We start from the raw sequence: 25,539 nt of genomic DNA on the forward strand, positions 1-25,539 counted from the left end.
ATATGCCATCCATTTGAAAAGGTATGCTGAGGCCAGATCTTGATGGCCTTTAAAAAGCATCAATAAGTAGTAAGTGCCTACTATGCTTTGGGCACTGTGCTACAGAGATGAGGCTACCAAGAAAGGCAAAAGACACTCCTTTTCCTCAGGGTTCTCACAGTGTAATGGCAAGACAACATGCAAACTATGTACAAATAAGTTACAGGACAATTTGGAGATAATCAGCAAAGAAGTAATTAACATTAAGTGGGATCAGAAAAGACTTCTTATAGAAGATAAGTTTTAATTGGGATTTGTGAAACAGGGAGGGAAAGAGTACATTTTATCCTAAAGTCAAGAGGGAATCACTGGAAGTTTTTTATTTTATTTTATTTTTTAACCCTTACCTTCCATCTTGGAATCAATACTGTGTATTGGCTCCAAGGCAGAAGTGTGGTAAGGGCTAGGCAATGGGGGTTAAGTGACTTGCCCAGGGTCACACAACTAGGAAGTGTCTGAGGTCATATTTGAACCTAGGACCTCCCAACTCTAGGCCTGGCTCTCAATCCACTGAGCTATCAGGCTGCCCCCTGGAGGTGTTTTTAGAAGAGGATTAACCTAGAGTTAGTCTTTTGCTTTAGGATTATCAGTTTGTCAGCCAATGTTAGGATTAAAAGAGGAAAAGAATGGGAAAATATTGAAGTAGTCCAAGCAAGAAATGTTAGGTCCTGGATGTAGATTGTGGGGCATATAATTGACTAGATGGATGTTTACTTGATTTATTGGCACCTGGGTGAGGGAGAGGGAAGAATTGATTGTGATGTGGTGGTTAAGAACCTAGGTAACTGGAAAGATGACAATTCCCTCAACAAAAATAGGAAAGTTAAGAAGAGGTGAGGAGGTGTAAGGGGGTGGGTCTAGGGGAGAGTATGGATAATGTGTTCTTTTCTGGACACATTGAATGTAAAATAGTATTGTATCATAACTATCTGAAATGTCTAGTAGTCTCAATCAGCAAGCAGGCTCCAAAAGAACATGTGGTAGAGAAGAGTTATTAGGCTGCCTGTCAAACTGAATGGCTACAGAGTCATGGTGCTGAGCATGTGAAACCTGGACACACTGTCAGTGCCATACTAGGAGTTTGGATCAAGTCCATTTGAATTGTCTTGGGAAGAATCTGAAAATCACCTGACAAAATAAGGTACTGAAAACTGAGATCCTTTCTCAGTTGAACTGCTAAGTATTCCAAGAGTAGTGAGTACAACTAACAAGCTGGCTACATTGTTTAAATATCAAATGAATGTTTGCTTACAGCCTGTGTTGGTGGGCTTCCTCCAGTGATTATAACCAGATCCATTGTAGGCAAACCACAGCTAAGCAAGATAAATTCCTTGTGTCTACCCTCTCCGGATAACTCATCAGTATGTGGATTCTGCATGCTGGGGCAGCAGCCACTTAGAACTCCAACCTTCCACTCCAGCTCTCTTTTATACACATGCTTTTAACTTTTAATTGAGAGTGAGCAGCGACCAATGAGCAGGCATGGGTGGGTTGTGCAGTTGGATAATTGTATCTTCCCTAAACTTAGTCATCTTCCTCATTTTCTTGTGTCCATGAAGGGTACCATGGTCCGACTAATTTCCCAATTTCTCAACCTCTTATTTTTCCTTAACTCCTCACTTAAATTGTTCTCTTCAAAATTATCAATGAACTCGATTAACCCGCCTTATTCTTTACCTGTCTGTAGCATCTGACATTGTTGGCCAACCTCTCTTCCTGGACATGTTATTCTCTCTTGATTTTCATGATCCTTTTCTCTTGGGCACTTAACCTTTCTGACCTCAGGTAAATTGTGTCATTTAACTCATCTGTAATATGGAGGTAAGAGAAAGGAAAGAGAATAATCAGTTATAATTGCAGGGAGGGATAGAGGAAAGGAAAGAGAATATGCATTTATGTCATACCTACTATGTGTTATATGTGCCTGGCAATGTGCTAAGCATTTTATAGATATTATCTCATGTAATCCTCACAAACAACCCTATGAGACAAGTGTTGTTATCCCCATTTCACAGTTGAGGGAACTAAGGCAAATGGATTAAGTGACTTGACCAAAGTCACACAATTAATTAAATATCTGAGGCAGGCCTTGCCATATCTCCCTGACTCTAAGTCAAGCACTCTTATTAACTAGTAGTTACTTTTATCTTTGGGTCTTTATGGCTGGGCTTATAAGCCAAAGTCCAAACAATGTGATTTTCTTTAGGTGTTAATTGAATAAGATGTACACAATACTTTTTCTTTCAAAGTAATTTCTTCATAGCCAAGATAGTGCATGTACCTGGCAGGACAGAAATATATTAGTGAATGTTATTTTAACATGATTGAAATATTCATTTTTAAAGGTCATGGACCTAACTGGTAGTATAACTGGGACCAGAACAAAAATCTCCTGACTTCTAGTTGAGGGCTCTTTCATTTCAACCAAACATCATACCATGCATTTGTTCTGGTAGTAAGCACTGAAATGTGGAATTGAAATGCTGGAGGAATATCGTATCAGATACATCTTCCCTTGAAGTAGTAAAAATGTACATTGAATTTGGAATTAGAAAGTTCTGTATTAAAAATGTTGGCTTCATAACTTATTATCTACGAAACATCAGACAAGTCAGTTAACTAATCTAAGCCTCAATTTCCTCATCTATTAAATGGGTATTATGTAATAACTCTCCTAGCTATATTACAAGGTTTTTGAGAGTATCAGTATACACACACATTCTGTATGCATATAAATATTCCATATACAGCTATGTCACTTAATAAACAATAGCAATTCTTTATATTCGTATATACCTTGCTTAATAAACCATAGTTATAAATATATAAAAATATAAATAGGCATTTAATAAGTATTTGAATTGAATCTTAACAAATAATACATAGGGACACTCACTTAGGAAAAGCATGAATAGGCAAGATAACACCTGTAATTTCATATTTCAGAAAAATACAATTTTTAGCTAGGATGCTTAAAATTATTAATGAATTTTTCTTAAAATAAGGGAAATTTGTAATTATTTCTGTGACTTTAGTTCTGCTTTTAGGAAATGATCATTTAAATCAAAATGTAACTATCTCTTTTCCCTCCTAACCAGTTTTATTTATTGACTCTTCCATTCCTGGAATACCAAACACTATCAGAGTGATAAAAAAGAAAGGTGAAGATGATATTCCTATTCTCAAAGAGATTGTAATCTCACTAAAAATATAGAAAGATGTCCCAGAACACATAAACAATTGAAAATTTTATCTGTTAGGCCTATGTATTTAGACCATAAGTTAGGAGATGGATTCCTAATTCCAGCTTTCTGACTATGTGATCTCGGTTAAGATACACAGGATCATAGTTTTCAAGCTAGAAGGGACCTTAGAGGTCAATTTTGTCAAGCCATCTCGTTTTACAGATGAGGAAAATGAAACTTGAGGAGTTGACTTGTCCAGGATTACACATAGGAATAAATGGCAAAACTAAGATTTGGCTTCATATCTGAAAAAATGATGATAATACTTGTTATAAAGATGTATTAAGGATCATTTGAGAAAGTGTTTGATATACACACGTATGATAGAAAAGCAAAGTAATGATAATAAGAGAAACCTGAGCAGGTTTCGTTCAAGCATGTAAGTGATGCCTTCTCTCTTAGGATGTAAGGACCCAAGGAGTCAGGAAATGGGTGGAATAAACAATTTTAGAATTTCTAGATTGAGGTCTTCATGTTGTGACTTTATTGTTGCTATTATGTCTGTAGTAGTAGGTGTATTGCCAGTGGGGGCCCAGGCCTTGGAGTGCTTGGATTTGCCTTTTCTGGATGTTCTTTTAATCTGTGGACAATTCTTTCATTTTGGCAATTCTATTTCTACTATTGTTGCTGCCACAATTGTTACAAGAACTGCTATCCTGATGCTTGAGTGCTTAAACAGGAAAGGACTTCAGCTCCCTTTCATGTTTTCATAAGGCCCTCTACCAAAGAACAAAAAAGCAAAACACCTAACTAATCATAAACAGGAGCTAGCCGATTCCTTGATACATTCTTGCCTAAGAAACTTGAGTTTACAATTTGGTGGCTATGTTGGGGAAGTATACCTCCAGCCTGATCCAATCCTTTGAAGAACTCAAACAATTGCCCTTGCTTCAAAGTTGATAGGAAGAAGAAACCTGAAGGATGGGAATCCCTTTTAGTTTATCCATAGGGTTCAGCAGCTAAGTTAGACCTTTTTTTAATTGTTACCCAGGGGTGTGAGTCTATAAATCATCATGGCCACAGAGAAGCAGCTAGAGTACATCTATTTCTACCTGAAGGTGCGGCAGGTGGGGAGGGGTGGGTAGAGGAGAGGGAGAAGCCCACCCCAATCCCCAACCCCACCCCACCCCCAGATTCTATGCATTTGACTGAAATGCCAGTTTAACATATTCTAAGGAATAGAAGAGGACCAAGGGGGCACTACATATGTGTTTACAGTGGATATAGGTTATATACATTTTTTTTTTCTTATTGCAGGGAATAACTTTTTTAACCCTGGCTTCCCTAGTAGGATCAATACTGTGTGATGGTTCCAAGGCAGACGAGTGGTAAGGGCTTAGAAATGGGGATTAAGTGACTTGCCCAGGATCACACAGCTGGGAAGTATCTGAGGCCTGCTTTGAACCCAGGATCTCCTGTCTCTAGTCCTGGCTCTCAATCCATTGAGCCACCCAGCTGCCCCAGGAATAATTTTTTTTAATTAATTAGTTTATTTATTTATTTAAAGACCTTTACCTTCTGTCTTAGAATCAGTATTGTATATTGGTTCTAAGGCAGAAGAGTGGTAAGGGCTAGGCAATGGGGGTCAGGTGACTTGCTCACATAGCTAGGAAGTGTCTGAGGCCCGATTTGAATCCAGGAACTCTTATTTCTGGGCCTAACCCTCAATCCATTGAGCCACCCACCTGCCCCTAGGAATAACTTTTTAAAAGAAAGTTAAAAACATGTTTCACAGTGAGTTCTCAACTTTTTTCCTTTGTTTTCTATTCTTCCAGTGCTCTGATAGAGATTGTTTTATTATGGATAAGACCACAATTAGACTAAATGTATTTCCTCTTGATTAGTTTCTAGTCATAACACACATAATTAGGCTGTAGTCAATAGATAAGCATGCTTAATCTATGCCATTTAATAGTACCATAATTTCCTCTCCCTCATTTTTTGTAATTGTATTCTTCTGAAGAGATTTGCTAGTCATCTCTGCTTTTTCCCCAGCACAATCATCACAGAATCGGAGTTGAAAGGGATCTTATTTAATCCACTCCTTTAAACACTTGTTTATTCCCCTGCATACCTTTTGTGCTTTCTACTCTAATTCTTTGATAAAACACCCAGCACTGTGTCTGTTACACAGTAGGTGCTCAATAAATAACTTGCTGAATGATATAATTTTTCATTTGAAAGAAATTTTTAAAAATTACTATAGCCCTATATCTTATAAAGCAGTCAGCAAGCATTTCTTAAGTGTGTACCAGGAATTGAGGAAGATACAGATAAATAATCTAGACACCCCATCAAGAGTCTTAATTCCTTTTAATCTGAAAACAGCATTATAAAATTATAACTAAATAGGGTCAAAGAATCACAGATTTAAAGCTAGAAGGGTATTTAGCAGTCAATCCAATCCATAATTTTAGTTAGGGAAACTTGAGACATGAGGTTTGGTGAGTTGTTTAAGCTCATACAAGTGGTAAATGGAAGTGCCTTGATGACCACAGGTGCTCTGATTCAAAAATACTATAAATAATCTCATATTTACAATTTATACATTCATATAATGGTTTTCTGATTGCCTAAACTATTTAATGGAAAGATGCTCTGCTAGCAGTGAAGGCTCAAGGAAGTCTAGAGCTACAGATTTGACTTTGCCACTCATTAGTTGTATGATCTCAGATGATTCTTTATAGGTATACTTTATGTATAAGATCAAGGAGTTGGATTTTTTGATTCCTTTCAGCACCCAAAAGCTATGATTCTTTTTTAATCTAAGTAAGTAAAAATTCAATAAATCCTGGGTGCCATTTGCAATAAGAAGCTTCATCATGACACCTGGCATTTTTCTTTATAATCTTTAACACCAATTTCAAAACCACCAATAGAAAAAAACACCCTACTTTAGGTACTACTATACTAAGTAGAAATAATTAAATTGTTTTGGGAGAGGAAAGCCTGTCCTCTGCTCACTCTTAAGTTTAATTTATTTGTTTTCCTAGTATTATCTATTTTCAGTGTTCCATATACTACCTATGTATCCAAATAACTTCTTAAAAGAACATTAGTGGAATCCTATATAACACTGTCATTGGAGAAAAGGAATTATGCCTCTTGATGATAGGCTTTCATTTCATCAAACTTCTATTTAATGCCTACAATATGTAGAGCATAGTGTTAGGTGAGATATACATTTAAAAAAACAAGGATTCTCTACTGATGGATATTAAAGTTATTAGGGGTATAAGAAATATGCAAAATCACATGTAAACACAATATTTTGTTATGTATTCAGTGGAAGATTTAAAATGTCATTGCTATTGAGAAGGATCAGAAAAGACTTTAAAAAAGGAGATGGAATTTGGGTTGACCCTCAGCAGGAGGTGTAGGATATTCCCAGTATAGAGAAAACCTTTGTAAACAAAGAGAGAGCTCGGAGAGGAGAGCAGGACATTTGGGTGTAAGGTACAGACAGTAATCCAATTTGGCTATGTTACAAGGGAATCACTTTAAAAGACTGATATATATTAATTTAAGGTCGCCAAGGAATCAGCTATGTAATTCCTAAATGAAAAACTCAAGTCAGCCGTCAGCCTTTTTTGGAGTTTAATTACAATAGGAGTAAGAAGGGAATTAGAGATAGAGAGAGAGAAAAAGGGAGAGAAGGGAATAGGGCTTAAATACCCCTTCTGTTTAGGCTGGGCCAAAAGGCCCAAGCCCTTAGATAGCTGGGGCAAAGAAAAGAGATCAGTCCCTATTACTCACGTGTCCAAAATGGAGAAACAGTCTCAGAGGCCCCCACCTTCAGCTTCCTTCAGAGCAAGCCTTCTCAGAGCCCAGGAACCACACCGACCAAAACCTCAGCCACCTCCTCCAGCTTCAGACCCTCCTATCTTTAAGGAAACCCTCCAAGTTGCCTCCCCTCAGTCCTCACATCTACCAATCACTGTTCATCAATTTCCCTGTCAATGGAGGCTCTAGCTTAACCCAGGACCGCCCAGAGGTTTCTGGCTTTTGCACATGTCTGTTGAAGGTTATATTTTCAAATGATTAAATCTTTACTCCTTTGCTACAGCCCTTTCTAAATCCTGTTAACTTGAGTAGGGTAGAGATTGGAATAATTAAATTTTGATCTAGGCTGCAGCCCTTACTCAATCCTATTAGGACTGAATAGGGTGGAGATTTATTCCAAGTATCTCCATTGTATCAATTCTAAAATCAATCAAGACTCAAAGAAATTCCTGTTCTATGCTTAAGCATAGGTCAAAGTCCTTTCCATTGTTCAGCAAAGGGTTTCTGTCCTAAAGTAATCTTAAGAAGGGAAGAGAAGGAACCTCCCATGCCAATGGGGTTCCCATTCCAATAGACTATCAGTAAGAAATTTTCCAAGTATGAAATATCCCAATGGTGAAATTTCCAACATTTATAAGTCTAAGGAAATTTGAGGTTTACAGCTAAAAGCTGGGAAGAGTATAATATTGAATGAGGCAAGAATATAAATAAGCATTGCTACATTGTGGAAGACTTTGAATGCTGCTTGGAAAATTTAAATTGAATAGGTAGAAGTGAGCCATTGATGATTTTGACTAAAAGAGTGATATTACAGTTTTTGTGTATAAGGAAAAGAAGCAGAATTTTTGAAGACATAGAGGTATTGTAAGCAAATTGTTCAAGAAATTGGCTTGTGCACAAGGTAGAAAGATGACATAATTAGGGTAGAAGAGTGAAAAGAAGGTTTAAGTTTTTTGTTTTTTTTTTAAGGATTAGGAGAACTTTATTTGCAAGCACATGGGAAACAACCATTTAGAAGGCAGAAATTAATTGTACTAGAGAGAAGGAATGCTTGTCAAAGTTAGGATCTTAAAGAGTTCTGAAGGTATGAGATCAAAGGCTTATTTAAAGGGTTTAACCTTAACAAATAGGGATGCTTCTTTTATCTGAATGGGGGGGGGATAATTATGATATTGTAAAGTTTTAAGGACTAGGAGAAAGAGAACTACCCACTCATAGAATCTGACTAAATCTCAGGAAAACTAAGAAGTCATCCAATCCAATATCTTTTTCTGAATGAGAATGTTTTCTATGACATCTCTGACAATTGTTCTTAAAAGGCCTCTAGAAAACTAGGAACTACTATCTCCCAAGATAAACCATTTTGCTTTCAGGTAGATCAAATCATTAGGAATTTCTTCACATGAATCCTAAATACCATATCTTGGCAGAAGTTTCAGAACATATTGCTTCTGGTTCTGCCCTCAGGGATCAAACAGAAAGAAAAAGGTTATTTCCATTTCAGTGTTACAGTCCTTCAAATACTTGAAGAAAGCTGATATCATTTCTATCCTCTAAGTGTTCTCTTAATTCAGAATAAATAAGCTCCTTTCCCTTTTTAAGGTTTATTTAAAATTGTAAAGATCAATTACATTTTATTTTTGCAAACCAGTCATTTCTGTAAATATCCCCTTTTTGCTCCTGAATTCTTATAATAAAAAAGCAGTTTTTAAAAATCCAATATCATGATAACCCTTGAAAATAAAAGTAACATATATTCTAGTGTTTCTCCCCTGACCTTTCTAAAATTGAAGAAGGTATGCTTAATGTACCCATTTTCTTTGACCAGTCTTTATACAGCATGATCTTGAGATCACCCGGTAGCACTGGTCTATAATCAAGAGTAGACTGTTCCATTTTTTCATCATTTGTCTTGATATTCTGAACCTTTTGTATATATGGATTTTATTATTATTTCTTAGTCTATAAAATATTCCTTTGGTAGTTTGATTTGTATAGCACTGAATAAATAAATTAATTTAGGTGGTATTGTCATTCTTATTATGTTGACTCAAACTACCCATGAATGGTTAATGTTTCTCTTAATTTAGCCCTACTTTTATGTGCCAACAGTATTTTATAGATGAGGTTTATATAATTTCAGAGTTCATCTTGATAGATACACTCCCAAATATTTTAAAACTTTTGTAGTTTTTTTAAGTGGAATTTCACTTTCTAGCACTTCCTTTTGGTTTTTGACATTGATATATAGGAATACTGATGATTTGTAGGTTCATTTTAGATCCAGAAATTTTGCTGAAGTGATTAATTTTTTTTTGTTTACTCTTTAGGGTTTTCCAAGTAAATCATCATGTCTTTAGAAATCAGTATCATATTTAATAGGTTGAGAGAGTGGAAGAGTGCCTTCTTATTATTGCAAACAACAGGTCTAAAAACAAAAGTTTGATAATTATTTGTCTGACACTCTGTATAGAGGATTTTTAATTTTGGTAATATGGTATAATTATACTAGGTTTGGAGGTAAGAAGATATGATTTCAAATTCTTGCTCAGATTCTTATTAGCAGTGTGACGCAGGCAAGTCACTTAACTTCTCTATGCCACGGTCTCAGCATCTGTAAATGAGGGTTTTGGCCTTTAAGATTATTACCCTTTTAGCTCTAAATCTGTTATCCATTTGTACAGGTTTGTGTTTGATAAGATGGTCTCTTAGGTCCTTTCTAACTGAGGTATTTTAATCCTATAATTCTATGAAGCTGCTGGAAAGATTTCAAGTGTAGCCTTACAACAGACTATGACTGTTAATCAAGAGTGATGGCAAATTCTGAGAAACTCATAACTAGAAACTTAGCCCTTGGGGTAATGTATTATTTTGGACCCTGGTACCTTATGGACATCATCTACTAAGACAGGGAATTGTAATAATCTGTGTCAGTGGAGGGATCACTTATACAGATTAAATCAACAGGAATTTTTATTGCCCCTTTTTTGTCTTTCCAAGTTTACTTCAGATGGCACTTCTAGAACAAGCCTCTTTCTGATGCTCCTCTGTGACCCTCTGAAGCAAAGACCAGTATTATTCTGGTTATGTTTATGACTGCAAATTGTAGACCATTATTATAGCCTCGGGAGAATTTATGTGGAAAATCTTCATAAAACTATCAAGATAATACATGGCAAGAATGAACAGGCTATGCTGCACTTTATAAACAGGGAATTATGAAAGACAAGTGGCATCTATAATTGAAAGTTATCAAAGAAATGTATAAGTGAAAAAAAAAAAGATTGGTTAGGTGGTGAGACTAAGGTATAACCAATGGAGAACCAGCATACTTATTTTGTCACCTTGTGTTGTCAAGAGAATGTAAGCATCCTAGCTTTACCTGGATACAGATGAATCACACAGAATTTACAGTCATCAATACATTTGCAATATTTTGATCAAGAAGAATTGTATTATAGTAGATAGAATGCTTTGATATTGGGTCATATTCCTACATGGATTCAGATTCTACCCTACATATCTGTTCTTTATGTGACTGTGGACAAATCATCTATCCTATTTAAGCTTCAACTTTTTCATCTGGAAAGTGGGATAATAACAACACCTCTTTTACTAGGAATATTGTATCAAATGAGATAATAATTTTTGCAAATCTTAAAGTACTATTATAAATGTGAGCTATTAGTTTAGTGTGGTATTATCACAATGAATTTAATTTTAATTTAATTAAAATACATTTAAATGAAGCAAATATCTTGTGAGCATTTGCTAATGTGCAGAGGATTGTGCTAGGTGCTGAGACATTTTTCTCATCATTTTCATTGTCTTAAATGATTAGTATTTCTTTGATTTGTTCTTTGGCCCACTCATTATTTAGGATGCTATTGTAAATAAAACCTTTACTTAATAGACTTTCTTTTTCTTAATGATCTTTGTTTTAATTTGTGTTTTTATTGTGTTGTGATCTATAAAGGATGTATTTAGTATTTGGATTTTTTCCCATTTATAATTTCCTTATGTCCTCGTTTGTAGATTTGTAAGAGTATCATTTGGTAATGAGAAATACCATATCTTTTAACTTTTTGAGTTTTCCAACAGTTTAAAGAGAACTTGGAAGACTTGATCAAGTCCAATTCCTTCATGTTAAAGATGAGGAAAATAAGGTACAGAAAGATTAAGATTCACCCACAATGGTAGTGTCTGATTCAGGATTGGAATTAAAATCTGACTAATCATTGGTCTAACACTATTAACTGGCCTAACTATAGAGGAACATTAAGGTCTGCTCTGATTACTGTTTCCTTTATGCTTTGTCATTGTCATTTGGCTTAAATATACTTAATATTGTTATTAAGTCATTGTGTTTTCTTTTATCATATTTTCTCCTTTTTATCTCTTGATATTTTGAATTTTTTTCCTTATCTGAAATAATTGCAACTCCCTTTCTCCCCTCAACTTACATGATTATTCCCATATTTCTTATATTGATTATGCCACTTATTTTCATTTTATTAGATTGTTCACTACATTATTAGTCTTATATCTTATTCCTTTCATTATTCCATTTTTTTAGAAATCTCTTTTACATCTTTTACTTTATTTATAATTAAATTTGCTTAAACTACTCTTATTCTATCCTATTCCCAGATTCCTCTCCCCTTCTCTTTCTAAGACTGCCTATTCTTTCTATAATACTTGAATTTTATTTAAATTATTTTTTCTTTTATTATCTATTCTTTTTCCTTTTCCATTCCTTGCTTAATTAAGTGATTTGTTCCAAATGTTCCAGTTTATTATTTTTATTTATTTTCCTTTTCTATGCCTTTTTCTAAGAAATCTTTCTCTTTTTTTTTCATTATTTCTCTTCCTTCCACTATTATTAATTATATTTTCTGATTCATGGGCTATCTGTGGGTTAGAAACCTGTAATCTTCACAATAAACTTAGTTGAAAAATAAGCAAATGTATATTTGTAAATATATATATATACATATATATATATATATTTAATAACCCTTACCTTCCATCTTGAAATCAATACTGTGTATTGGTTCCAAGGTAGAAGTGTGGTAAGGGCTAGGCAATGGGGGTCAAGTGACTTGCCCAGGGTCACACACCTGGGAAGTGTGTGAGGTCGGATTTGAACCTAGGACCTCCCATCTCTAAACTGGCTCTCAATCCATTGAGCTACCTAGCTGCCCCCAGCAAATATTTTTAAGTGCCTTACTTTGTGCAGAACCCTGTGTTAGGTGTTGATTGGTACAAGACTGTATGTTTCCTTTCACAGAGTTTACTGGCAAAACAGGAAGGTACATATTTCTCCGTCTTTAAGTGATCTTAAACAAGTGATTTGACCTTGCTGGATCATGTATATTCATCTTTAAAACAATAGGAATTGTCTAGACAATCTCTAAAATTCTTTTCTTCTCCAAATCTGTGTCCTATTGGCCTATGGAGTGGAGTAGGGAAAGCCATTCAGAATGGCAAAAGGGAAATAAAAGTGCATGAACTTGGAGACTTGTCTATTATAAATTTGGAGTTTGTGTTGTATATGGGTTTTGAGAAGAAGAGATTTAAAATCATAGTTATGTGAAAGAGAATTTTTATCCCTTTGTCTATTTTAAGTTAATCAATCAAGAACTTAAAGTATAACTACTTAACACTTAATAAGTCACTAACAAAGAAAGTTCACACCCTAACAGACCACAAGCCCTGCCCCTTCTCCCCCCCTACCCCCAGCAGTGCTAGGCAAACTGAAAGGCGATTGATTCCTGAGATGTAATGAAGAGAGCTGATGGGTGGGGAAAAATATAAGCGGGAGCCTGAGAGAGATTCAGGGTCTTCATTCTTGGCTCTTCATTTTCGGACTCTCTTCATGCTTGGTACTCTCTTTGAATTCTTAGGCTCTTCATTCTTGGCAGCCTTTAGCCTAGGGGGTGTGATCTCTGGTGGGATTATTGGGAGTCTTGGCCTCATGTGCACTGAACGTTCTCGGTGGTTTTTTTTCAGCATCTTTGGCTCTTTGGATTTTGGCTTCCTGATCTAGACTTTGGATTCTGGTGAGATTTGGATTTGGATTCACATTTACAGTCTGGAGGCACTAGGATTAGGACTTAGGATATTTTTAGCTAGTATATATTTTCTTTTTCCTTCCTATATTTCCCGCTTTAATATCTCTACCTTGTAAATGAAGTTGCTAACACTCTACTGACTCATAGTTTAACTTTAACTTTTATAAACAGCAACCACAGCAATTTTTTAAACCATTATTATTTTTGTGAAACAAAATTTTTAACTATTACATTTGGCCACCAATTTTAATTATCAGTTGTGAATGGAAAAACAAGAGGAGAATTGAATTATTGAGTAGTACTGATGGCCCAAGTGAGATTATACATGAATACTTTTTAATCTAACATTTTATCTTTTATTTTTACATACCTTTAATTCCAGATGTATCTTTTCCTCTCCTCCTTATGACAGAATACAAAAGGAGAGGAAACAACTGTTCAGCAAAGGTAGACTAACATAGCAGTCAAGTGTGGCAATATATGCAATGTTTTATATCCATGTTTTTTGCCATTCTTTCTTTTTGCGTTTTGTGTCCCCTGTTCTCCTGTTGTGCCTTTTACTTCACTTTGTATTAGTTTTCTCATGCCTTTCTAACCTTCATATTCATTTTCTCTTCTCCACAATGATATTTTACTATATTCACATACCACAATTTGTTTGGCTATTCATAGTCAGTGAGCATTTGTTTTGTTTGCAGTTTTTTGCCACTCCAAAAAGTATTAAATATTTTTGGTATATATATATATATATAACTTTTAAAAAATCATCTCCTTAGCTTATTATGTGCCTAGGAATGTTATTTATGGGCCATAGTGTAATTTCTTAGCATATTTTCATTTTACTTTCCAGGATGGTTGACCAGCTCTATATTATATACTTTTAATAGTGAAATCAACTCAATTTTATTATTGTCTAGTGTACATAATAGCCCAGTTAGTCAACAAGCATCTTGAATCAGCCAATCCTAGACTCTGGAAAAACAAAACTTAAGGTCACATAGTCCCTGCCGTCAAGAACTTTGTAATCAATCTAGCATGGAGCAACATATATATATATATATGTTTTCCTGAATATATATAATAGATACAGAATAATTTTGAGGGAAAGGCAAGTTGTCATTCAGGAAATCTTCTAGAAGTTGCAATTTATCTCAATCCTAAAGAAAAGTGGGGAAAAGTAGCCTCAGAAGAGAGGAATTTAAGGAACTAAATGATAGGAATACCTGTAGAGAAATTTATCTATTACATACCCAAGGTTGAAAATTAGCAGATTGGGAATTGTGGATGGTGTGGTAGGTATATGGGCATGTGAAGGAAATCCACAATTAGTTAGTTCCTTGTTAAAAAGAAATTTATAATTGAACCAATCCTGTGTTTGGAGGTAAATGAAGCTAGAATGGAAATAGATGGACAGAGCACAATCATGGAAAACTAAAGTCCTGATAAAAATGAAGATGAAGTTTAATGTGAATTAAGGAGTGGTAGAAATTAGAGAAAATGTAATTTTAACATTCATGTCCTTACAAGTGGTATAATTTTGTGAGGTGGTAAGAATCTAAGCTTTGCCAGTATAACAGCTGTTTGAAATTACAAGAAAGATTTATCGAGGAAGGGAATTTTGAGTGTGATCAGCACACAAGGAATGGTATAAAGAAGAAAACTCATATTAATTAAAATCTTTGGGAGAATAAGTGACCTGTGAATAAGTAGGTAATTGCAATAAGTTTGGTCAAAGAGGATTTAAATAGGTGAGATAGATTTCAAAGGAGGAAACTTGAAAAATCATGATAGAGGAAGACTATTGAAAATGATCTCGAAGTTGCAAGAGGTGTTAGGAAGAAGTCTATTAACCATTTGAATTGGATCTGTGAATTGTCTGGGATTAGAGAGAAATGGTCCTCAACTGAGAGGGTTTTAAGAGCTATTTGTTCTTAGTGAAAAAGCCATATTTTAGTTAAAACTTGAAGGGAGGAGAATTTTGGAGGAAACATTTAAGTATGTAGGAGAGTTTGTCAATAATAGAGGCCATTAGCATCAAAGGCAGATAGAAAATTCCTATAAAACACTAACATTCATATAATTTCATCTTTTCCACTCTGTACCTCCTGATTCTTTAAATTTCACTTAAATATATTTTGGCTAGCAATCATCTCTGCCCAGCCCACCCCCCCATCCCTTTTTTTTCCCTTTCTTTTAGCCCATAGGTCAGTCTCTCTCTTCTATTAAATAATAACATCTTAATATGATATAATTGATTACTTATTCTTTTCTTGACTTTACTTTTCTACTTTTATGTATTTTCTTGTTGTTGCTATTGTTTAGGATGTTGGTAAATAAAATATTTTGTTTTTCTTCTAGAAATATCTCAAATGCTTCTCTTTTATGGCATATTCATTTCTTTCTCTATTTTTGGTAATTACAGTGTATGCCATTTGAGGTTGCAGCTTGAAGTTCTATGTTATTCCATTACATTTTTGATATTTCAGAATAACAATCATTTTTTATCATTTGAATTTCTTTTCCTTCATACTTGAAAGTTTTTCTTATGTTCTCTTTCTGAATTTTTTTTTATCATTGAAATTGTTCAATATAACCATTAAATGTCTTATAAGTTGAAGGACAAGGCAGTTGTTCCTTTCTTAGAGGTAATCCTCGGTCTCTTAGGCTACACTATTGTGTGGATCCAAGAAGTTCAGTTTTCTTATATTATTTCCTGCATTATGATATTAATTTTTAAATGTGTTGGGAGAACTTTGGTTATTTCTCTTGAAATGTTTTCAATATTAGGTGCTTTGGCTTTTCTAGAATTTATATATGTATGTGTATTTCTTTATCATTGTTTATTTTTACCCTCTACCAGTTTTTCTCTAGTCTTTGTGGGTTCCAAATCTGGTATCTTACTTCTTTAGAGAGATTCTCTATGATGGATTTAATTTTTTTTTCTAATCTAATAATAGTTTTTAAAATTCCACTTTGAGACCACCAATTTTTGACCAGTATTCATTCCTGGTTTCTTCTCTTATGTATTTTATTTCCCTGGAACTCATTCTAGAGTTTCTTGTTGTTCTGTGCTCACTGGAGAGTCCAGGTTTCTGTATTTCATCAGCTACTATTAATTCACTTTCCTTCATACTATATTTATTAAAAGAACTTTGTATCATCTGAGATTTAACTCAATTCTTCTGATGTTTGCATCTTCTCTGTCTGCTTGTGGCTAGAATTACAATGAATTTTTCTTTTCTTTATCTTGTCAGTATTTCACCTTTTTTTATATTTCCTTGTCATTTTTTCTCCCCTCCTTTGCTTGTGAGCAAATATGGCCTTTTTAACTTTTCCTTTATGTACAATATTCCATATCCTATTTCTGCCTTTGCAGTGTTGAACTACCAGGTATGGGTGTTAAAGGAGGACTTGCCCCTCTACTATGAGGGCTTAACATGCCTTGAGGGCTGTTCATCCACCTTTAGTGTCTACCTGGCACTTAACTCTCACTAATGACCCCAAGAAACTAGAGCATAAACAGTGGCCCGCACTCCAGTAAACCCATCTTGACAGATGGACTAAACCAGGTCCAGAGTGACCACTAGGCCACAACTTGTGAGTCAGTTAGGGTGGTATCTAACACAAGCATGTGAAGCCTTTCCATGGTATAATGAGTAGATGAGAACAGTTTGTTCCACCAGCCATGAAGGCCTGTGAAACACCTGTAGTTTGGTCAGACATTGAAATTGTCATAGTTATCCACTACATCCTAGGACATTGCCAGTTGTCCTGACTTTTGTCTTGCCACTGGACTTTAATGTCTCAGTGAGAGAGTAGGGTTGATGACTGCAACTCTGCCTCACTTAAATCCAATTCATGCCCAAAGTAAAGACATCACCCTGTGATGTTGTTAATTCTTTTAAAAAACAAAGGAGAAATAATAACTAACATGCCTAGTTACACATTTGTTTGATTCCATAGACTCTTCCGTTTCCTTCCAAGGTTTTGCACAAATGCTCATTTCTATATGATATTTTTCCAGAAGGTCTCCAGCTACTAATATCTCCTTCATTGTCCCCCAAATATCTTACATATTTTTGTGTATAGCTGTATATATTTATGTGTTTTCCCTAGTAATATACAACATTATTTATAATACAATTATACGATAATATACATTCTTGATGATAGGGAAAATTTTACTTTGGTCTAAATGGGGCAATGGAAAGAAATACATTCATAAATGAAAGTGATATGAGAATAACAGTTAATTTTTTAAATCTTTTTTTAAAGAATAGAGTGGGATTTACAATGTGCATTATGGAACAGATTTGCAAGAAGAACCTACCAGGTATCCCTTTGAAGGGATAGACCTGCTGGTTTGAATTAGGGATAAGGACTCTGGAAGAGATTCATGAAAATGTTTGCAGTTGTATGCAGTGTGACAAGACTGGCATTATGAAAGAAAACTTGAAATGACATGTTGATGGGAAAAAATTAATTTCTTAATGCATAAGGTGGTAGGGGGATTGTTAAAATTTGCCCACACCAAAGTTTTAAATATAGTATAGGATTCTGGTGTTTCAGTGTGTGCTTATGGGTGCGGTTTTTCATTGAAGTTGATGTTAGCTTTAGGACTTCTAGGTAGGGAAGGGTGGCTGATAAAAATGTTATCACATATTACAATGAAAGGCATTCTTTTTAAAAAGTATTTATTGAACACCTAAAACATATTTTGCAGAGGGCAGAAGTCGGACCTGTATATGGAACTTAAAAAGCAGAGTTTTTTTAAGGAGATACTGTCTCACAATTTGAAAGTGGTAAGTTAACTATTACCCTAGTGCAAGTAGAAACTGGGTGACTTCTTGTGTGGGCACTTTGTAGTTTTTCATGTTGCTGACAGGGGTTGTCTAACTCTTTAGATGCCATGATTTTCTTTGTATATAAGTATGAGCCAAAAGGACGTACTTTGATCTATAGTGTAAAAAAATACTGGTATAGTAAGGTACTTTAATAATGAGATGTTACAATATTGTGAAATTTTATGACTGGTACAGAAATCCTTATTTTAAAACTGTCTTTTTCCTTCATTTTCAGTAGCTGACATTATGTTAACCTTCACTGATTTTTAAAGAAATAAATGTTTCAAAGGAGGCTGCTGTAATAAATGGTTCATTGCAACTTGATGCTTGGTAGCCTAATTAGTCAAATACCATGTGCCTAACTCTGCATGAAACAACTTTCTTTTCTATTTAAACCTGTAATTTTTCAGTTGTAGAGCAGACAACAGTGACTTCATTGTAAATGGCCATTGTATTTTTAAAATATTTGTCCTCAAAAACAGTGGTCAAGTGTGTAACCATAGAGACTACGTGTAGTTTTCTCATTAATTGTAACACAGTTCCTATAATAGAATTATTTACATTATTTGAACAAAAACTTTTATGTTGGAAAACAACCTTTTAATGTTAACATGTAGTTAGCAGCACTTAAAATAATAGTTTCTATGTTGTTTCTCAAGGAAGCAAAAAATTATAGTAGTTTAAGGGGCAATCATCCTTGTATCCTCAGAATACTAGATACTTTTTTCCTCAGTAGATGTATGCTATGTTTGCTTGCTACATTGAGAGTGTATTTCATACATTCCTAGGCTAAAAGAAAATAGGTTCTTGGAAATTTTCCCTATAATTTAACCTTAGATATCTCTAATTTTGTTTTTAGGATAACATATATACTTTAAAACGTTGTCTTTTCACATTAACTTTTGCAAAATTAAATGAGGCAGCCTTAGTATAGTGGATAAAGAGAATAGATCCCTGAGTCAGAAAGACCTGGGGTCAAGTCACCTAATATCTCACATACTTCACTCAGACATACCAGCTCTGTGATTGCTAAGCAAGCTGCTTGTCTTCTCAGAAACCTTGGCAAATCTGAGACTAGAAATATAATTGCTGATATACTTTGGGAGAAGGACTATTCCATTGGCATTGCCCTTATGAATGAAATCACAAGTCTGGTAAAAAAAATAATTATAAAACATATTTTGGCTGGGATTAAAATTCATATCCTTCAATTTTTAATTAGATTTTATCTCTTGTACTTTTCAGAATATTAATTGTTTATTTACATGGTGCTTAAGTTTGAGAAACTTTTAGTAGTCTACTTTAGTTGGAAGATATCAGTCAGCAAACATTTATTAATTGCCTTCTATGTGCCAGGAACAGTGCAAGGCTTAAATGCTTAAATAGAGACCTTAAAGTAAATAATAAGAAATAAAATTTGGAAGTTCTTGGTTAGAACCAAACTATCTGGTACATTAATTGTCAAGCCAAAACGATTGTATTTGTCCTGGTAGAAAGAGAGAGCCACTCGGAACTTTTCAGGAGGAAAGCTGAATATGGCCATTTTAATTTTAACACATAGTTATCAAATGCCTTGGGATATTAATTAGGCAGCTGTTTAGAGGATCAATTGAAAGAAGAAGAGACAGGAAACAAGAACAGTTAAGAAGTCTAGATAGTTACAAATCAGAGGAAGTCAGGGCATGAACAAGGCAATTGCTGTGTGAGTAGGAAGAATGAAAGAAATTTTTTCCTCACGATATCCCGAATAGATAGTATAGGTATTGCCATCTCCATTTTAGAAATGAAAAAACATATTCAGAGAAGTCATACAACTTAATCAAGATCACAGGGCTAACAAATATCAGAGGTTTAATGACTCCACATCTATATATCTGTATTGGCAAAAACAGTTAGAGAGGCTACATTGCTCCCATTAGGAAAATAGTTCGGACAATGTAATAATTTCAGGTAGTAAGGTAGGGTAATGTAGTTCCATTTGCTTTCCTCAGTTTCATAATCCTGGTTTGTATCCCTAGCCCTGGTCATCTATCTTGAACATAAATGAAGTCTAGATTCTAAGTAAGACTAGTAAGATTTCTTGATTTCTTTATCTTTCGACCTGGTTATCTATCTGCACAAACATCCTATTTTCAGTATCCCTTACAAATGATTATTCATTCTACATATGAATGAAAAACTCACTTTGTCCTAAAGCAGCTTACCCCAATTTTGAACCACTCTAGTTCTTAGGAAATTTTTCCTTATGTTGGTTGAGTTGCAGTCATAGCCTTTGCAACTGTCATTCATTCTGCCCTCTGGAGCTGAGCAAATCACAAATCTTTTCCTTCTCCCTACTGACAGACAGCCCTTCATGTATTGTATTTGAAAACAGTTTAGCTTCTCTAGCTTAAGCATATCCAGTTCTTCAACTTGACTTTTAATACCATAGTGTCAAGCATTCTTACCATCATCTTTAGTCTCCTTTGGTTGCTTTCTAACTTATCAGCATCCTTCCTTATATGTGGACTCAACAAGTATTTTTTGACTACTATGTTAGACACTAGAGATATTTTTTAACAGTAAACACATTTCATGTGCAATCATATTGGGGCAGAATACATGGGACGATCACCTTTTTTTTGTGAAAAGTATGCCACCCTGTCTATAACCTAAGATCAAGTTAGCCTTTTTTGGCTTCCATAACATGGTGTAGACTAATTCAGCTCCCAATTACCTCAAATATACCAGCTCTCATGGGAATTTTTTCAAGTGAATAACATTTATAAAGCAAGTGCAATATAAAAAGCAAGCTTGCTCTTATTATTTTCTAAGCCTATCATGTAATTGCAGTTGATTTTGAACCTAAGATCGAGTCCTTTATTCTAGTCTATTGGGATCCTTTTTAAAATTCCAAATTCTTTGTGTCTTTTACTTTCCTATTACAATAAGACAGAAGGTCAAGGACTAGGCAGACAGAGTTAAGTCACTTGCCCAGGATACCATAGCTGAGAAGTGTCTGAAGCCATATTTGAACTCAGGTCCTCCTGACTCCAGGCTTGTTGCTCACACCACCTAGCTGCCTCGTGTGTTTTCTACAAACATAAATCCAAATAATAGATTAAAATGTTAAATAGCATAAGGCAAAGAGCAAATTACTGGGATATTTTATTAATGCTCTCCTTACAAGCTCTATCCATTAAATCATTATGGATCTACCTCATTACTATTATGCAGTCTGTATTTCTCTTATTTTTTTCAAAGATTTTGTGAAATGCCTTCCTGATTTTCAGGTATATACATATACCTGTATATACATTCCCCTTAAGCAGTGGTGTCCAAACTTTTTTTGATGTCATAGCCCATCAATGCAAAAGTTTTTAAGAATATACCCTCAATTCATGTATATTTACCTTTTTTAAATTGTATACCTGTATTGTTGCCCTACTCTGTACATTATAAAACTTCCATAAAAATGCAAATGAAAAAGGATGAGATAAAGGTGAAATAATATTTGACTCTACTGTTAATAGTGAGCCATTAGAGTTTATTGAGTAGAGGAGTGACATGATCACATCTGTTAAAGGAAAATCACTTTTGTCATCAATGTGGAGAATGAATTGGAAAGAGCAGAGACATGATGCAGGACCAATTAGAAGGTTTTTTACGTAGACATGGTGAAAGACAGTGAGGATAGTAAGGTGTTGGCCATGTAGATAGAAAGAGGGGGACAAATATGAGTGATGTGGAGGAAGAAGTGATGAGTTTTGGCAACTGATTGTAGATGTGTTGGGGGTGAGTTGGCAGTGAGAGAAAATAAGTCAAAAGTGTGACAGGTTCTGAAAATATGAACGAGTGGATCCAAGGACAGAGTTGCCTCAACTACTGGAAGATTTGGAGGTTAGATCTGTGGCTAGCATTTATTTTGTACTTAAAGATTTTCATAACACTTTACAAATATTAAATTATTTTATCCTCACAACTACCCTGGGAGGTAGGTGCTATTATACATATTTTATAGTTGAGGAAACTGAGAAAGCTTAAATTACTTAACTAGTCACACAGCTAGTAGGCATTTGATATGTCCAATTCTGGATTTGAACTTATTTTCTTGATTCCAGGTCCATCAGCATCCACAGTGCTATCTAACTTTTGTCTCTTGGTTAATCACTACATCACTTGGAGTTAAGCCATGAAACCTCCATAGTAAAGTGCCACAGCTCCTTCATCCCCACCTTGGAGACCAATGTACTGGAGTACCTGACACCTCTCTAGTGACTTTGTGACAAAAGAAGGTGATGTTAATCCATGATGACATACTAATCCTGTTAGTCACAATGGGGGGGGGGGTGGATAAAAGTGGATAAACAGATAATAAATCTTATCATCAGTAGCATAAAAAGGTCATGCTCTACTGAGGGAAGTTCAGAAGGGTTAACTTTGGATTAAAAAATATGTAAATTGTCATATCATAAAATATTAGAAGAGTTTTTGGAAGTTATCTGATTCAGCCCTTCCCAGAAGCATTTTGCATTTCTCCAGTTTGGGGAGAGAAAGCAATTGTATCTCTAATTTTTTTCCTCAATAAGCAGTTAGGAGAAGAGCTGCATCTTCATTGTTATATAAGATCATTAAATGACATCCATAAAGAAAAATAAGTAGAAGTGTTTTCATGGTCATATATTTGAATCAGATTTTCTCATTAGCTTCTTTATGGAAAGTAAAATTGTTAAGACTTTTTCCTATTATGTTAACAGAATTTAACTATAGGTTTACTATCCTGGTTTAAAAATAATCGGTATTTAACACAAGTTTTATAAGTAAAAAAGGACTGGAGATAATATTACTTCCTTTAAGTAACTGATATGTTTATAGCAGTACATCAAGTTTATAACTATCAATGAAAGTCTGTTGTTGTAAACATCCCCGACTGGAAGCTGTAAGACACAGCCAAGCTTTCAGTCAGATGTTTGCTGCTACCGGCTAATCACAAACATCATCTTGTTATAATTATATATCCTCTACAAGATCTCTCCTATACCTATGGAGCAGTCATAGAGAGGATATAAGAAGAGTGTGGAAAAATTTAGAAGTACCAAGTTGTTTTTTAAATGTGTTTTTCAGTTTGTATTTTTGTTTACATTGTGTAGCACTTAATTGTAAATTAGATTAATAAACTTCTGTATTTGTAAATAGAATAAATATCCTGTTCTTCAGAGCTCTTCAGACTTCGGCTAGTTTTTATACTTTAGGACCCTTAGTAACTCATTGAAGTTTTTAATTTTGTATTCTTTTCTAATTATATCATAAAAGTAAGCTTTTTCTATTATTCCTTATATTTCCAGTGAGGGTAGAGTTTATCATTGTACTGATATTCCTTTAGGCATTATATTGAATTACTAAGAAATTAGTTTAGTTCTTTCCTTAGTGTTTTTAATGCAGCTTGCAATAAGGAATTTTTCTCAAGAGTTTTTTTTTTTTTAGTAAAAGTTAAGGAATTGTTGACCAAAATCCAGCTCTGTAATACATAATTTTATAGCTGGGGATAATCTAATCATTCTGTAGTGTATGCTTTAAAACTCTCAGTTACCATTTTATAGCTCCATTTCTATCATTTCATTTTCTGCATTTAGGTTAATCAGTATTATTCTTTATCATATTTTTCCATACATGATAAGCCAGTTTATCTGTGATTATCTCTACATATTTGTTCTTCCCTCTGATCCAGGAAATACTACATTTCCCCCTGGCTATGATGCCCACCTCTTTACTCTCAGCCAAATTGTCACTAATCTTTGGAACAATGATAAAAAATACTGCCTCTTTGTGAAGCCTTCTTTAGACCCCAAATACTTGCCTTCAAACATGCCAGCATTTCTTCATTGCCTTGTTCACAGCTGAGAATTGGATTTAACTAGATTTCAAATCCTAGCTGTTCTATGTACATGACTTGGAAAAAGATATTTAACCTCTCTGGACCTCAGTTGCCCAGTTTATCTGGTAAACAGTTTAAAGGTCTCTTTCAACTCTAAAAATATCCAAAGGACTTAATTAGTTGTTCATCTCTATCTTTGGTAAATTTTTTAAAGCCCTTATCATCTGTCTTAGAATTAATACTGTGGTACAGGATAGACAATAGGAGTTAAGTGACTTGCCCAGGATCACACAAATAGAAATTGTCTGAAGCAAGATTTTAAACCAGGATCTCCCACCTCTAGACTTGGCTCTCAATCCACTGAACCCATCTAATTACCCCACCTTTGTTATGTTTTTAAAGCATTTTTTATGTATATGTTCCTGATTCCCTTGTTTAACTTCTCTCCTACTGTATTTGGGTTTTAAATTCACCAAGAGAATGTATGTCTTTACACAAAATACAACATGATTATTCAGTAACTATCATTGACTGATGTTATGTAATATTGAAAGATGCTTTTCCTCAATACCTTAGTTTCTTTTTTGCATTTTTTAGTGTAATGATTTCTTAATTTATTTAAGGTTTCTTCAGTTAAAACACTGGTTTATCAATTGCTAGGCATCTTTTCACCCATGGAAATATATTAATCCAACACCTAGTTGAGCCAAAAACATAGTTCTCTCTTTATCCCTGGGATATGAACTGGGCCTGTGATTTCATTAATATAGGTATCTTCCATACAAGGAAACTGGCTTGACAAATTCATGTTGATGCCCTTTCTGAAAGCCATATTCTTTTTAGAGAGTTACCAAGAGTGGTGGTGTCAAACCCAAATAGAAATGGAATATGCTGAATGGTACATAAGCATCCTTGTATAGGTACATATTGACTTAGAAAACCCATGTATTAACATATTCTGTTTTTTTATTTCACCAAATTACATTTTAATCTGATTCAGGCAGCTTGGATATGTTGTGGGTTGTATCTGGCTGCCTCCCATATTTGATACCTTTGGCCTAGAATACTAAGAAATTATATGACTTAATCCAGACCTCTCATTCAATATAAGTAATAGGGAGAACTTGAACTCAGATCTTCTCTTTTTAAGGCCAGGCTTCTCTCCACTATATATCACCCTGCTTCTTTTCTGCCCTTACACTTAAAATTCTTATAATTGACCATTTAAGTTCATAATAATAATGATTAAAGTGAACATATTTTAATAAGCATCTTTTCCTCCCTGAAGTGACATTTTTGTTTATAAATATTAATAATTTTGTATTCTATTACATTATTAATACTACTGATAGCTTCTTATCCTATCATGATTAAGGTTTACAAAGCAACTTTTCCCCCCAAATTATGAGCTTTTTGAGGTGCCTTGCTAGTAAAGCCTTCGTATATATCATGTGATGTTTATTGTAATTTTCTTCTTCATGGAAGATTTTCAGAAAAATAGGGATGTGAGTCAGGCATAGTGGGGTTTTTGTCTTCTTTGGGTGTGGTGGTAGTGAGGGACCCATAATACTGAAATCATAGATTTCCAAAGTACCAATTTGTTCCAAATTATATAGTTTGTTTAAAAGGATGTTATAGAGTGTACTTGTTTCATATGGGTTGGACTAATTGTCCTCTAAGATCTCTGAACTGTGATGTTT

At 34.5% G+C, this 25,539-nt stretch overlaps 1 protein-coding gene, 1 long non-coding RNA gene and 1 other non-coding gene across 11 annotated transcripts in view; 2 read left to right on the top strand and 1 right to left on the bottom strand.

Moving 5' to 3' along the window:
• The window catches only part of LOC130458328 (uncharacterized), a 41,717-nt gene extending 19,563 nt beyond the window's left edge, over nt 1-22,154 (bottom strand). Inside the window, exons 1-2 of the long non-coding RNA XR_008917495.1 lie at nt 22,019-22,154; nt 1,717-1,847 (exon numbers count right to left, since the gene is read on the bottom strand). This is a non-coding gene — a long non-coding RNA (uncharacterized LOC130458328). The remainder of the gene's footprint in view (nt 1-1,716; nt 1,848-22,018) is intronic.
• Nucleotides 1-25,539, top strand: part of LOC103097748 (uncharacterized) — a 104,219-nt gene that overhangs the window by 30,915 nt on the left and 47,765 nt on the right. For 3 of the 9 annotated variants that reach the window (XR_001629205.2, XR_008917490.1, XR_008917488.1), the window contains one exon: nt 11,169-25,535. The exons of 2 other annotated variants lie outside the window; for them this stretch is intronic. The gene's annotated coding sequence lies outside the window, so the exon portion shown is untranslated. Of the gene's footprint in view, nt 1-1,828; nt 25,536-25,539 lie in introns of those variants that run through there. 4 more of the 9 variants (XR_008917491.1, XR_008917493.1, XR_008917489.1 and 1 more) reach the window with 4 other exon arrangements.
• On the top strand, nt 22,880-22,942 carry MIR30E (microRNA mir-30e). The gene has a single exon (NR_162888.1). It is a non-coding gene; the product is annotated as a microRNA mir-30e (primary transcript).

This window comes from Monodelphis domestica, chromosome 3 (genome assembly GCF_027887165.1).
Source record: "Monodelphis domestica isolate mMonDom1 chromosome 3, mMonDom1.pri, whole genome shotgun sequence".
NCBI classification, from domain to species: Eukaryota; Metazoa; Chordata; class Mammalia; order Didelphimorphia; family Didelphidae; genus Monodelphis; species Monodelphis domestica.